Here is a 16,661-nt window from a genome sequence, read left to right on the forward strand (position 1 = left end):
CAATTTTGGATCTTTCCTGCTTTCTCTTGTGGGCATTTAGTGCTATAAATTTCCCTCTACACACTGCTTTAAATGTGTCCCAGAGATTCTGGTATGTTGTATCTTTATTCTCATTGGTTTCAAAGAACATCTTTATTTCTGCCTTCATTTCGTTATGTACCCAGTAGTCACTCAGGAGCAGGTTGTTCAGTTTCATGTAGTTGAGTGGTTTTGATTGAGTTTCTTAGTCCTGAGTTCTAGTTTGATTGCACTGTGGTCTGAGAGACAGTTTGTTATAATTTCTGTTCTTTTACATTTGCTGAGGAGTGCTTTACTTCCAACTATGTGGTCAAGTTTGGAATAAGAGCGATGTCATGCTGAAAAGAATGTATATTCTATTGATTTGGGGTGGAGAGGTCTGTAGATGTCTATTAGGTCTGCTTGGTGCAGAGTTGAGTTCAATTTCTGGATATCCTTGTTGACTGTCTGTCTCGTTGATCTGTCTAATGTTGACAGTGGGGTGTTAAAGTCTCCCATTATTATTGTCTGGGATTCTAAGTCTCTTTGTAAGTCTCTAAGGACTTGCTTTATGAATCTGGGTGCTCCTGTATTGGGTGCATATATATTTAGGATAGTTAGCTCTTTCTGATGAATTGATCCCTTTACCATTATGTAATGGCCTTCTTTGTCTCTTTTGATCTTTGATGGTTTAAAGTCTGTTTTATCAGAGACTAGGATTGCAACCCCTGCTTTTTTTTTGTTTTTCATTTGCTTGGTAGATCTTCCTTCATCCCTTTATTTTGAGCCTATGTGTGTCTCTGCATGCGAGATGGGTCTCCTGAATACAGTAAACTGATGGGTCTTGACTCTTTATCCAATTTGCCAGTCTGTGTCTTTTACTTTGACCATTTAGTCCATTAACATTTAAGGTTAATATTGTTATGTGTGAACTTGATCCTGCCATTATGATATTAGCTGGTTATTTTGCTCGTTAGTTGATGCAGTTTTTTCCTAGCCTCGATGGTCTTTACATTTTGGCATGTTTTTGCAATGGCTGGTACCAGTTGTTCCTTTCCATGTTTAGGGCTTCCTTCAGGGTCTCTTGTAAGGCAGGCCTGGTGGTGACAAAATCTCTAAGCATTTGCTTATCTGTAAAGGATTTTATTTCTCCTTCATTGATGAAACTTAGTTTGGCTGGATATGAAATTCTGGGTTTAAAATTCCTTTCTTTAGGAATGTTGAACATTGGCCCCCACTCTCCTCTGGCTTGTAGAGTTTCTGCCGAGAGATCTGCTGTTAGTCTGCTGGGCTTCCCTTTGTGTGTAACGTGACCTTTCTCTCTGGCTGCCCTTAACATTTTTTCCTTCATTTCAACTTCGGTGAATCTGACAATTATGTGTCTTGGTGTTGCTCTTCTCGAGGAGTATCTTTGTGGCGTTCTCTGTATTTCCTGAATTTGAATGTTGGCCTGCCTTACTAGGTTGGGGAAGTTCTCCTGGATGATATCCTGCAGAGTGTTTTCCAACTTGGTTCCATTTTCCCCGTCTCAGGCACACCAATCAGACATAGATTTGGTCTTTTCACATAATCCCATGTTTCTTAGAGGCTTTGTTCATTTCTTTTTACTCTTTTTTCTCTACACTTCTCTTCTCACTTCATTTCATTCATTTGATCTTCAATTGCTGATACTCTTTCTTCCAGATGATGGACTCAGTTACTGAAGCTTGTGCATTTATCACGTATTTCTCATGTTATGGTTTTCATCTCTATCAGTTTTTTAAGGACTTTTCTACATTGGTTATTCTAGTTAGCCATTCGTCAAATCCTTTTTCAAGGTTTTTAGCTTCTTTGCGCTGGTTACGTAGTTCCTCCTTTAGCTCTAAGACGTTTGATCGACTGATGCCTTCTTCTCTCGACTCGTCAAAGTCATTCTCCGTCCAGCTTTGTTCTGTTGCTGGTGATGAGCTGCATTCCTTTGGAAGGGGAGATGCGCTCTGATTTTTTGAATTTCCAGCTTTTCTGCACTGCTTTTTCCCCATCTTTGTGGTTTTATCTGCCTTTGGTCTTTGACGATGGTGACGTACTGATGGGGTTTTGGTGTGGGTGTCCTTTCTGTTTGTTAGTTTTCCTTCTAACAATCAGGACCCTCAGCTGTAGGTCTGTTGGAGTTCGCTTGAGGTCCACTCCAGACCCTGTTTGCCTGGGTATCAGCAGCGGAGGCTGCATAAGATAGAATATTGCTGAACAGTGAGTGTTGCTGTCTGATTCTTGCTCTGGAAGCTTCGTCTCAGGGGTTTACCCCACCGTGTGAGGTGTGAGGTGTCGGTCTGCACCTAATGGGGGATGTCACGCAGTTAGGCTACTCAGGGGTCAGGCACCCACTTGAGCAGGCAGTCTGTCCATTCTCAGATCTCAACCTCCATGCTGGGAGATCCACTGCTCTCTTCAAAGCTGTCAGACAGGGGCATTTACCTCTGCCGAGGTTTCTGCTGCTTTTTGTTTAGCTATGACCTGTCCCCAGAGGAGGAGTCTACAGAGGCAGGCAGGCCTCCTTGAGCTGTGGTGGACTCCACCCAATTCGAGCTTCCCGGCGGCTTTGTTTACCTACTTAGGCCTCAGCAATGGCAGGCGCCCCTCCCCGAGCCTCACTGCTGCCTTGCAGTTAGATCTCAGACTGCTGTGCTAGCAATGAGGGAGGCTCCGTGGGCATAGGACCTTCTGGGCCAGGTGTGGGATATAATCTCCTGGTGTGCTGTTTGCTAAGACCCTTAATAAAGCACAGTATCAGGGTGGCAGTTACCCAATTTTCCAGGTGTTGTGTGTCTCAATTTCCTTTGGCTAAGAAAAGGAATTCCCTTCCCCCTTGCGCTTCCCAGGTGAGGCAATGCCTCACCCTGCTTCAGCTCTCGCTGGTCGGGCTGCACCCGTGGACCAGCGCCAACTGTCCAACATGACCCAGTGAGATGAACCCGGTACCTCAGTTGAAAATGCAGAAATCACCCGTCTTCTGTGTCGTTCACATTGGGAGCTGGAGGCATTACTATTCGGCCATCTTCAAGTTTTTAGTTTTTATGAAGTAAAATAATTAATCTTTTCTTTTACGGTCACTAGGTTGAGAGTTATGCTTAGAAAGGCCTTCTCTGCCCCAAAATTATAAAATTATCTACCCATGTTTTTGCCTTGAAATAATAATAAATAATTGGTAATTTTCACTGAATGCTTACTTCAGGCCAGGCACTGTTCTAAATACCTCACACACATTATTGTATTTAATCTTTACAACAACCCTAGTAGGTGAGTAGTATCATTACCTCCAAGATACAGACGAAAATTCTATAACTACTTATGAGATTTAAACTCTTCTGAGAATGGATAGCTGGTATGTGGCAGTGCCTAGATTTCAACTCAGACTAGCAAATTCATCAACTACAGGCTATATCTACTGACTCTCTCTCCACAAAGATAAATGGGAGTTCACTTTTACAAACCTCTACCTATTCCCCTTTCCCCCCTTTATATCTGTTATATAAATCCTTTATTCAATATTAATTTTAGAGCCTTTACATTTTCTTCTGTTTTCATAGTACGCAGTTATTCAGACTTTACTTGGTCTATTTTTAAATAGATTCCATATGCCCTCTCAACCCTTTCCTATCTCTGCTTCTTCATTCCCAAGTTCTTTTTATTTATCACTTTGATGATTAATTGTACTCATGAGGCATTTTTTCAGGGACTAGGTCTTTGAATGTTTGAGAATATTAGTTGTTATCTTTATGTATAAATAAGAGCTTGACCAGGTATTAAATCTGTGGGTCACACTATTCCCTGCCTATACACAGTCCATCAAAATTCAAGAGACATTGTTCAACTGCCTCCTGGCTTTGGCTATTACCATGATGTCAGAAACCAATCTCATTTTCCCCCTTTTGGTGACCTGCTTTTTCTGTCTGGAGGCTTGGCAATTCTTTTTTTAATCTTGAGGCAGAACTAACTTGACTGTTACTTATTTGATATTGATCATCCTGTTTCAGTTTTTTTAGAACTCTGTATTCTTTGAATCTGAAGATTACTAATCCCTTTAATCTCTGGTGGTCTTTTCCCCATTATATATCTGAAATTATTGTCCATTCATTCTACTCTCTATCAGGCGTGCCAATAACACATATGTTGGATCTTCTCTGCCTGTATTATCTACATATCATACAGAATTCCTAGTCGAAAGTCTATGGCATAAGCCTAACCTGAAATAGTTTAGATAAAAAGAATTTATTAGAAAGACAATGTAGTACCTCATAGAACTCTAGGAAATGTATAAAGTATAACTGAGCCTCAGGGATAACTGGAATCACAGACTTGACCACCACCAGGATGGCTTATCTCAACTAGGGCTATTTTTCTTTTGTCTCTTATTTCTGCTTCAATATGTTGGCTTGGCTGTCACTATCACAGACAGACCAAGGCACAGAACATGGCTGCCAACAGCTATAAAGCCTCACATCCTATGACTCTGACCACCGGAGAGGGATTGCCTTGCTTTCCTTAACTCCAATTTCTAAAACTTCTATGTTCCCCTTCAATTTCTTTAAGTGAATACAGATATATTTTTCTAGAATTTGTTTGCTAAAATAAATTTTAATCTGAAATGTACTTCATTCTGCATGCTTAGAGTCAAGCAGTTAACTAGCTTTGGTTTGCTAATTTATTAGTTATTCATTTATTTTCATTTGATTCAGTTAACTGCTACATAGCTCATTATCATTTCTTCTTTCTTCCTCTCCACTTCAGTGCAGGTTAGAAATCAAAAGATACTGTCCTCTTGTCTCTCTCTCCTTTCTTTCTCTCTGTCTCCTTTTTGAGATATTGCACTGGATTCCTTGAGGATTTTCCAGGTTTTCCCATGGCGTGTCCCAACACTAAAACCTTACAGAATAGGGTATTCATGGCCCCCATTTTCAGTGAAATCTGCACTCTGTTTACAATCTAAACAGGTGTATAACAGATTTTAGCATCCCCCTTTGATTTCATTACACTATTAGATTCTAGTCCATAGCTAGGAACTGAGCCATTTCCTAGTTTCACAGATTTTTTTTGTTTGCTGTTCATTCTATTTGTTGATTCTCAATTAGTTTCATCACAGGGAAAATGGTTAGCATGGCTTTACTTTTCTGAATATCTTCTATAATTCTTGGAAGTAATAGTTAATATTTAAATTCTACTTTGGAAAACTTAAAATACATTCACTCATCAAATATCCATGGGATATTAACTACATGCAAGGCACTTTGGGTGGCACTGAAAATACAGCAATAAAGAAGACAGAAATACTTCCTACCCTCTTGGAGCTTGTATTATAGTGGGGAAAACAGACTATTACTATTTTTAAAAATCACAAGAATAGCAGATCAATAACTAAGTAAAGTGGTAGCTGTTTAAGCAGAGATTAGAGTCCCCAAGTGTTACGGATTAAATTATTCTAGCTAAAGAATCTCTGAGTTGCTTCTCAGTTCCAGGAGAGGCAAAAATCTCCTTGAAGTTCACTTTATTTTGTGAAGAATCACTTAAGTCACCTCCCATAGTGACAGATTGCAAAAATGAGTAAGTACCCTGTATCTGGGTAAGTAGGGCCTTCCTTGGGCATATAACCTAGCAATAACTATCTTTTTTCTTGGGATATAAAGCCCATAGGCCTTCTGGAAGTGTTCCTTGGTATTCAAAGTCAGCTGCTGGAGTAAACCTAACATTGCCCTGACCAAACTCTTCTGGCAAGAAGGGATACAAATGGCACCAAAAGAATACTCACTGGGCAGTTGTCTGGGTTGGTGTCCCAAGTTCAATCTAGCCCAGGGGATCATGAGGAAGGGTGACTCTAACCCAGCCTATAACCATGATGACACAAGATTATGCTTTGACAAACAATGACTAAGTGTGTGAATGTAAATCTGTACATATATGAATGTAAAATGTACCTTCTGCATCTTGGGCAGGTCATCACAACTAATCAGTCCCTCTGGGCTGTGCAGGACCATTCTTCAACAGCAACAGTCTTTATCAGCAACAGCTACATTGTACTTTTCAGATTTCGAGTTCACCCTCCACGTGGTACATGAGACTAACCTTTTGGAACCCCCAGTTCTTACACAATACACAAAGTGAAGGAAGAGTCTTCAAGAGTGAGAACTGAACTTCCTGGTAATAACACCTGGAAAATAATGTCACTAACTTAATAATTACAAGAGATATGACTACATTGGGATTTCCCAGAAAGAGTAACATAAGCAGTGACCTGAAGGACACCAATCAGTTAGCCAGGGGAAGTGAGGAATGCATTCCAAAAAGAGGAACCAGGAAGAAACTTGGCAGATTTGAGGAAACTAAAAGGGACCAGTATGGCTGAACTGTGGGGGTTGGGCGGGGGGGTGGGAAGAGCTACATTGCTGTCAGTCTAAAATGGTGAGTCAGGCAAGGAGCAATATCTATAGGGCCTCATAAGGTATGTTAAAGATTTGAGGCTCTACCCTACAAGCATGCAAATAAACACTTTTTCAGTAGAAGAGTGGCATAATCAGATTTTTATTTGTAAAATACGACTTTAGAGGCAGGATGTAAGAGAATCAAGAGTGGAAAGTAGCAGGCAGGCCAGCTGGAAAGCTATCTGAGGAAGATGGATGCTAACAGGTGGAAGTAGGTATATAGATTTGGTTGTAGGGAATTTAGGAAATTCCCATCAAATGGCTTTCTTCTCTATGAAATAGCAAATAGAAGAGAGAGATGACTTTGGGCATTGATGGATTAAAAACAGAGATGAGTAAATTTAATCCCAAAGACTTATGGAAGAAAGCAGGCACTCTGGCCTTACACAATTCTGCTGAGCCTGCTCTGCTGAGAAGAGTTTGGCCCTTGTGAATCTGGTGTTACTTTATACTGCTAGGTTAAGAATTCTGTATTATTTTGTCAAAATAAATCGAAGGTTCACCCAAGAGATAAAAAGCTATAGAAAGAGAACTTTCCATTTGCTTGCCCTTGTATAGCATGTGGATGTACTCTTCCTAAGTATTACCTTCAAGCAACTTCAGAAGAAAAGACTGAAGGAACTTGGGAAATACTTTTTGCAGTTAACCATAGATGGACCCTAGCTAAACCACAAAAAAGAAGGCCTTATTAAAAGCATTCTTAGCTGATGGACCTTTCACCATTAACCTGTCACTTGGGTCAAAAAACAAAAGATAAATACTATTCCCCGGGTCTAGCACCACCATCAACATGGAGGAAATGATGAAAGTCCCAGATTACAGGGGAAATTCAACAACCGGTGCCTTTGGGAGAAGAAAGCTGACATTCTGTCCTTATCCCTTCAAAAACATATCCTAAGCAGAAAGAGATCTAGGATCAAAGCTATCTTTAAAGGACTAAAAGGTCTCAGAAGCACTGCTGCCTGCAGGTGTAAAAATAAAGTGACAAAAGTACAGTGACAGACCAAATTAGTGATCCCTAAACTTCCTTTTAGGTTTGCCCACTACTCTTCCTATTATGACTCTAGAAAGCCCTTGAGAGGGCATCTCCAGGAGTGTCATTTATGAGAAACCAAGTCAACAGAGAGAACACCTAGTAAGATAATTAGTGGATTTTAGAAAAAAGGAAAAAAAAACCAACAAAGTAGTGAAAGTACAGAAGATGGATTCACCACCATCTAATCAGCGCTACATGGAGAATATAGGTTTTTCACCGTGATTTGTAGTCAAAGGTTAACAAACTTCACATTTTTAACAAAAATACCAACCCCCACCTCCCTGGAAGTTATAACTCTCTGCTTTTGCTGTAATTGGGGTTTACCCATGGTGTTAATTTCCCATTGGATATAAACCTATGGCCATCCCTACATTGCAGGCAGCATAAAACTGGGGCAAAAAAAGAAATACCTTCTGCATCAGAAAGCAGAGTTTCACAGCTGGAGTCATAAGCCCTGAGTTCAAATATCAGTTCTGCCATTTACAAACTCTAAGATCCAAGGCAAGTTATTGAAACTCCTTCAGCCTCAGTCATCTTGTCTGTGAAAAGGTATTAGAACCTACCTCACAAGATTATGACAAGGAGAAAAAGAGATACTGTACATAAAGCTTTTAGCACATTGCCTGGCACATAAATAAGTACACAGTAAGGGATAGGTACCATTAGAAATCATTAACTCTCAACTTCACGTTCATTTGCTCATCTCTGCTGCCTCTGAAGACTTCTTAGGTCTTAGATGCACCTTGTTTACCTAGAACCCAAATAACCTGTCTGTTTCTGCCTATCTATTTACAGGACTCCCTCATCGCTCCACCAACAATCCCCTGGGTTAAGTTATTACCCATCCAAACTTACAAACTCTGCCGAACCACCCCTCCTATGTAACTTCCCCCGCTGTCCTGGCCTGTTCTGCATGTTGCCATTCATTTCCAGTGTGACAAATCTGAAGTCAAGTCAGATTGTTTCAGCTAGTTTGAAGGCTGCCTAAAAGGCTTTATTTAACCCACAGAAGCCAAAATCATTATTTACATACAAATAACATCATTGGTCAACTGATTAATAACTTTATACTCAGGACCATGCTAGACTCTCCAACTATATTTAATCCTTCCAGATTAAGACTCTAGTTAATTAATATTTTATCTTTCCAAAATATGACTGCATTTACAAGCAAAGAAATTACCTCAAAATACAGCTTCTAAATAGACTCTCAGTTTCTGCATCTTAATTCAATTCCTTGTTATCTCCAAAACTTGAGAGTTGAGAAATAAAAGCCTCTAGACTACTTTTTTAAAAATCTTAGACCCACATTGCCTTAAAATTATCAGAATATCTCTTAGTAAACATTCAATAGTAAACATTCAATCTTTTCACTATTTCATTACTCTCCAGGTATACTTTAAGTCCTTGACTGAATTAAATCAGTCAACAAAAAGAATCTGAAGTACTAGTAACACAAAAATTGGTCTACCGTTTAATGTGTGGTTCATTTAGAGGCAACAACTAAAGATCAGGGTCATTAGTCTTTCCTATGCCCAGATAGCATCTCACAGGATATCTTAACTAAATTCTGCAAATACAGTCAATTGAACCAATATTGCATCTTGTAATAGTCATATATGCTTTTACTACTATAAAGATGACTTTTTTTATTATGTTTCCAATTCATAATTTATTCTGCTACCCAAGTCTCTTCCATAGCATACTACTTTAATTTAGTAAATGAAATTTTGCACTTCTAAGAAAGCAGAAAATATTTATATTGCCAAGTGATAGACTGACCTCTAGTGGAAATTTTTTAAATTACTGAGTGAGCTTCTCAGGACTTTAATACAATTATAACTGCCTAACCTATGACATTGTTAAAATAATATTTAAGGCTGGGCATGGTGGCTCATGCCTGTAATCCTAGCACTGTGGAAGTGTTTGAGACAAGCCTGGGCAACATGGTAAAACCCCATCTCTACTGAAAATACTAAAAAATTAGCCGGGGTGGTGGCATGTGCCTGTAGTCCCAGCCACTCAGGAGACTGAGGTGGGAGGACTGCTTGAGCCCAGAAGGAAGACGTTGCAGTGATCCAAGATCGAGCCACTGCATTCCAGCCTGAGTGACAGAGTGAGACCCTATGTCAAAATTATAATAATAATAACAATGTTTAAAACATTACTAATAAAATTTACTTCGTAAGTCAATTCAAGCATAGACTACATTAACAGTAGAGACTCTGGTTCACAGCTCACCTCTGTCACTTTCTAGCTATGTAATATTTATCTGGCTCCCCATCTGTAAAATGAAAAAATGAATATTACCTACCACATAGGGTTATCATGAAGATCAAATTAGTCAAAATATGAAATGTATCTAGAACACAGTTAGGTACACAGTTCAGTGCTATAAAAGTATTAGTTTTTACTATTTGTGGCTGCAAGAAATTATGGCTGGAGGCAAATCATAATTTCAAAGGATATAAAGAAAAACAAAAGAGTCTTTACAGGAACACATTTCTTTAGGGATTGGCTATAAAAAATCAATATAGCACCAATACAGCTATTCCTCCCATTTCCCATAATAAATGAGCTATGCCTATATAAACAGAACAACGGGGAAAATCAGAAGCATGTAACTACACCTGGATAACCTTTTGTAGGAAATACTGGGAAGTCTTTTCATTGTCCCAATATGGGCATGATGAATAACACAAAATTCTATCCCTTAAACCAAAAACAAACTAACAGCTCCAGTCCATGTGAATCTTTCCAAGCTTGAACTCCTTTTACATTTAATATCCACAGCACATACAATTAGCACCTAGCTACACACTGAACTAGTCATCCGCCTCAGATTATCTGAATCATACAATGTAGCACTTTTCTATAATTACCTTATTCTTTGATTGGGCATATATTACAAGATTCTGAACTTTTTAAAACAATATTCAACTGCTTCTACAGCAATATATCTGATTAATGACTAAAAAATGCCTCCCTACAAAGTTAATAATATAATCTCCACCTCTTTTTCCAAAGAAAATCCAAATCAGCAATTATTTTCAGCTGACAGGAATGCACATAAAATTGAAGGATGGTCTATAATTCCAAGGTACTTCCTTAGTACAAAATAATTGCCACCCAGAGCAAAATAGCTTGTTTTTATCATCAAACAATATGATCACTAAATAAAATACAGTTCTTAGTTTCTTCCATCACAGTCCTGAAGTACCCAAATTCATTTTAGTAATTCACATTTTCTATTCTGGGAACACTCCAAGTTGCAATTCAGTTATTCAATGCAAACATGAACTCATTAAAATGGCATAAAAGTTCCTCCAAAGTATTATTCATAACATTTACATGTACTTACTACAAGAGACTAAAAGAACTGATTTATGTAACTGGGATCATAAGTTGTGGATAATGAATTATATATGTAAAACCACAACTCAAAAATAATTACAAAAATGAATACCACAGTATGGTTAGACAACTTCTAGAAAGCATCATACATACTGTAACATAATTCTCTCTGCTATCAAAAGTCACTAATAAGTGTGGTGCTATTAAAGCATGTATTTCAAGATAACAGCAAAAATTAGACTATTTGAAGTTTTTTGAAAACTTGAGTTTATCTGGAAATATAAAAGCAAGAAAGCTATTTATTATAGTATTTGATATTTCACTAAGTACAGTTCCATAAAACTGTGACCCTGAACATTTCCCTAATAACTGTCTAGGAAATATAATGCAGCAGAAGGAAGACTGATTCTGATACTACAGAGAAAAAAATCGTATTCTCTTACACATCCTTTGTAGACAGACTTTAATGGATTATGTGTTATATTACCTTCTTATTTTTCTTGTACTAAAGCAACATTTATATTCTTAAGATTGGAACAGTAACAAGTCAGTTCCACCAAAGACACTAAAGTTGACAAGGAAACTATGTACCTAGGCAAAGACCCAAAATTTAAAACTTTTTCTCTGCAAAAGATCCTGTTACTGATTAAAAAGACAACTTACAGACTGAAAAAATGATTGCAAATCACATATCTGACAAAGAATTTCTATCTAAAACACACAAAGCATGTCTAAAACTCAACCTTAAAAAATTCATTTAGAAAATGGGCAAAATACATGAACAGACTTTTCACAGAGGAAGATACACAATGGCAAATAAGCCCTTGAAAAGATGACCAACATCATTAGGCTTTGGGGAAATGTGAATTAATATCACAATGAAGTATCATCAATCAGAAAGGCTAAAATGAAAAATAGTGGCAATACCAAATGCTGGTGACAATATGGAGAAAACGGATCACTCGTACACTGTTGGTGGTCATGTCCAACAGTACAGCCACTCTGGAAAATAGCTTGGCAGTTTATTTTAAAACTACAATTGACTTATTACATAACCCAGTCATTGTACTCTTGGGCATTTATCCCAAAGAAATAACTTACATTCACATAGAAACTTGTACACAAACATTCATAGCAGCTTTATTAGTAACAGTCAAAAGCTGGAAACTATTCAAATGTCCTTCAACAGGTGAATGGTTAAACAAACGGTAGCACATCCATACTAAGGACTATTACTTAGCAATAAAAAGGAATATGCAACAGACTTTGATGAACCTCAAGGGAATTATGCTGAGTGAAAAAAGCCAATCTCAAAAGGTTACATATTGTATGATTCCATTTATATAACATTCCTGAAATAACAAAATTATAGAAATGAATCTGTTTCCAGGGGTTACAGATAGGAGAGGGGTAGGTATGAGTACAAAGGAGTAGACAGGGGAGACTCATGGTGACGGCACAGTTCTGTATCTTGATTACAGTGATGGTTACACAAAGTTTGTGGTTACACAAGACCTGCCTTGAAGTTGCCCGTGGACCCCAACACCACAAGCTGGAGTGTTGCCAGTCCCTCAGTGGCCCCTCTCCCTCCCTCTCCATCCCCACTCACCCCAGAGGAAGTGAACACTTAGAGATGGAGCTAATATGAGTCTCAGGCATTAAGCTGCATAGAACTAGAAACACATATACACAAATGAGTGAATATATAACTGGAGAGGTCTGAATAAGCTTTGTGGACTTGATTCCTAGTATGATACTATACTACAGTTATGCAAGATGTTAATATTGAGGGAGGATAGTTGAAGCATGCTCAGAACCTCCCTGTGTACTTATTTGAAACACTTTGTAAATCTGCAATTATTTCAAATTAAAAGTTAAAAGAAAGAAAAAAGATAATCAGAATAGCCATAAATACTTTTTCTTTTTTAAATAACTATAAATAGTAAAGAAATTAAATTATTAGTTAAAACTTTTCAACCAAGAAAACCCTAGACCCAGATAGCCTTGCTGGTGAATTCTATGAAACATTTAAAGAAGAACATTTAAAGAAGAAATAATACCAGTTCTATACAAACTCATCCAGAAAATAAAAAAGGAACATTTCCCAATACATTACCATGTTACAAAACCATGTGACAAAGACACTGCAAGTACATATAACTACATACCAATATCCTTCACGAACCTAGATGCAAAAATTCTTAAGAAAATGTTAGCAAACTAAATCCTCTAATATGTAAAAGGATAATGAGGCTAGGCGTGGTGGCTCATGCCTGTAATCCCGACACTTTGGGGGGCCAGGCCAGGAGAACTGCCTGAAGCCAGGAGTTCAACACCAGCCTGAGCAACATAATGAGGCCCCATCTCTACAAAAAAAAAGAATTAAAAAAAAAAAAAAGCCAAGTGTGGTGGCATGCACCTGTAGTCCCAGCTACTAAGGAGGCTGAGGCAGGAGGATTGCTTGAACCCAGGAGTTTGAAGCTACAGTAAACTTATAATTGTGCCACTGCACTCCAGTCTGGCAAGGGAGCAAGACCTTGTCTCAAAAAAAGGGGGGGAAGGGAAAGGATAATGAAATTGCTTTAATTATTTGTAAAAATGGCAAGTGTTGGGGAGGATGTGGAAAAACTGGAACCCTCATACATTGCTGCTGGGAATTTAAAATGGTGTAGCTGCTGTGAAAAACAGTTTGGTGGCTTCACAAAAAGCTAAACATAAAATTACCACATGACCAGCAATTCTACTCCTAGGTATACATGCAAAGGAATTGAAAGCAGGGCCTCGAACAGATACCTGTACACCAACAGTCACTCACTGCAGCGTTATTTACAATAGCCAATAGATAGAAAAAAACCAAGTGTCCATCAACAGATGAACAGATAAACAAACTGTGGCATACGGACACAAGGGACTATTATCCAGTCACAAAAGGGAACAAGCTCTGATAAAACATGGATGAACCATGAAAACACTATGCTCAATGAAATAAGTCAGACACAAAATGACAAATATTGTATAATTCTATTTATAGGAAATAGCTAAAAAGGAAAATTCATGGAGACGGAAAGTAGATTAGAGGTTATCAGGGGCTGGAGGAAGAGAGAAGAATGGGGAGTTACTGCTTAACGCTATAGAGTTCTGTTTGGGGTGTTGAAAAATTTTGGAAGTAGTGTACAGCCAGCTAATGCCACTGAATTGTACACTTAAAATGGTTGCAATGGCAAATTTTATTTCATATATATGTATATATCACTACAATAAAAAAGAGGACAACATATTATGACCAAGTAGGGTTCATCCTAAAAATCCATGGTTGGGTTAACGTTCGAAAATCAATCAAACTTACCATAGTAAAAGACTAAAAAAGAAAAACTATATGATCATCTCCATAGATGCAGGCTGAGGAGAGTGGAAGAGACTAAATCATGGAGTACCTTACAAGTCTTAACAAGCTTATACTGTATTCTAAAGACTACAGATTCCCCACCAAGGGATATATTAAGAGGGAGATGTTAAAAAGACTAACTCAATCTAGTTAGCCAATTAATAACCGACATTTGTAAATGGTAGAGAAAATGTTTACAGGATGCTGTACCAGAGGGCAGCAAACAGAAACCGGGCATCTGAGATGGGGAAAATGAAGAAAGACTTCTAAAAAGAGGACTGAAGGGGAGCTGAAAACAAACAGCAGACATTTCCTAATCCTCATGACTGTCTCTCACCACCGCCACTGCACCAATGTCTGGGAAATGCATATTAGTGATCATATTTGCATGGGCAAGAAAGAACAGTCCAGGTTCCAAGGTGACCTCCCTCATTCAAAATAAGAATTACAACCAACAATCAAGTCAGTGTGCTCTTAGGCCTTTAAGACTTCATTTCCTTTTGGTACTTTCCAAACTATTTGATGTTCATGAAACCATCTACTGTAATAAGAAGAAATCAATAAACCTGAAATCTATTTTCATATTGTAGATAAAATTTTTATAATGTATTACTATCTATCTGGCTATAAATATATGCCACAAATTTCATCACTTCAACTGCTTAATGTGTGAATATACCAGATATTAACTTTCTCATACTGAATAATAACAGCTAACATTTATTAAATATCTTTTTTTGTGCCAGGAACTGGCCTAAGTACTTTGAGAATATTGTCTCACTTAATTCTTATAACAACTCCATAAGATGGGTTCTACTACTATTCCCACTTTACAGATCATGAAATAAGACAGAGAGGTTCAGTAATTTGCACAAGGCCACACAACTAATAAATGACAGAGACAGGCTTCAAAACCAGAAATTTGCTAACATGCCAAACTCCTAACAACAATGCTATAAAATGAAACAAGTGATAGATGTTCCAAAGCTTTATCAATTATCAAAAGACTACTGGATGACTTTAAACAACCTTGAATAAGACATGAAAGAACTGCTCTACTTCCCTGGGATTTAACGTTCCATACAATAACGTTCCATACAATAAATAAATTATATGCTATAAGTGATCCTCCTGTCTTAGCCTCCCAATGTGCTGGGATTACAAGCATGAGTCACCATGTCCTGCCACGGGGATTCATTTAGAAGAAGATTTGGGAGGATAGGAGCCCTGAAATGTGTCTAGTAAATAGTTAGCAGAGGGCACTATGGTATCTAATATGATACAACTATCAAAATATGGCAGTATCACTCTTTTATATTCAATTATGTCTCAAACACAATACAAATAAACTAAAAAGCTATATTTCTGGATAAAAGATTTTAAATTCTTCAATAATCAAAGTGACTTTAGACTGTACTCCAGAATTCATTAACCATAGATTCTAAGAAACAAAAAATAGCAGAAGGAAAAATCAAAGATATTTCAAGAATTCAGTAATAAATCAGAATACTAGCAGGACAAACCAAACTAAGTCTTAACTCAAAGTTCAAAAGCCTAGATGACTTTTCATATGCTTTACTTATTATTTACTACTTATGCTACATGTTATAAGCAGAATAATCTTAGTTATGTTTCTTGATTCTGCCATGTCACCTTCCTTGAACTTGTTTATCTGGGCACATAAATATATTATTTTTCTTTACTATACATATTCTTTTTAAAATCTCTAGAACCACTACTGGACATAGTAATTACCCACTCAGTAACAGGAAAAATGCAAAGTACTGTGTAATATTAACATTTATTTTCACATTCAACCTTATATTCTACCAATGCAGAAGCTATGAAGGTGTAAGTATACATACCATTTACACTCTATTCTATCTTACTGCTCTGCAGTTCTTTATACACAAGCTTACTTTGGCTCTCTTCAATTTATATACAAATATTAAAAATCTCCTTTTGCCCATTTTCTGGATATACTCAATGGTAACAGAGCCATTATAACCATTTTTATAGGGTAACTTTCCTGAGCAAGAATCATACCATAATCCTAATAAAGGTCAAATGCAACAGTGCCTCTCCAGGGAAGTTCTTCCATGCAGCAATGAGCCATTTTTCTTTAGGAATGAAAGTTTCACTCTGTTGAGTAAATGTCTGCTCATATGCAGACATCTCTCACTACAAGTCAATAAACTATGCCATAATCTTCTCTTTACTCATTTTGAAATCTACAAACCCATACATATATATGATTACAGTGCCTGATATGGAGCTCTGCTGATAGAAAAGCACTCACATGTTTATGATTTATCACACACCTGTACTGGGAAGAAAAACCTTCTTTATTAGTGAATTTCACCATGTTCATAGTAATCTCCTAGTTTCTTGTTTAACATATACAATGAATTTACACATGTATAAAATAATATAAATT

General features: G+C 37.5%; 1 protein-coding gene across 11 annotated transcripts in view; it reads right to left on the reverse strand.

Moving 5' to 3' along the window:
• Positions 1–16,661, reverse strand: part of STK33 (serine/threonine kinase 33) — a 229,368-nt gene that overhangs the window by 194,772 nt on the left and 17,935 nt on the right. The window contains exon 2 of one of the 11 annotated variants that reach the window (XM_030919021.1): positions 9,727–9,769. The exons of the other annotated variants lie outside the window; for them this stretch is intronic. The gene's annotated coding sequence lies outside the window, so the exon portion shown is untranslated. The remainder of the gene's footprint in view (positions 1–9,726; positions 9,770–16,661) is intronic. 11 annotated transcript variants of the gene reach the window in all.

This window comes from Rhinopithecus roxellana, chromosome 15 (genome assembly GCF_007565055.1).
Source record: "Rhinopithecus roxellana isolate Shanxi Qingling chromosome 15, ASM756505v1, whole genome shotgun sequence".
Classification (NCBI taxonomy): domain Eukaryota; kingdom Metazoa; phylum Chordata; class Mammalia; order Primates; family Cercopithecidae; genus Rhinopithecus; species Rhinopithecus roxellana.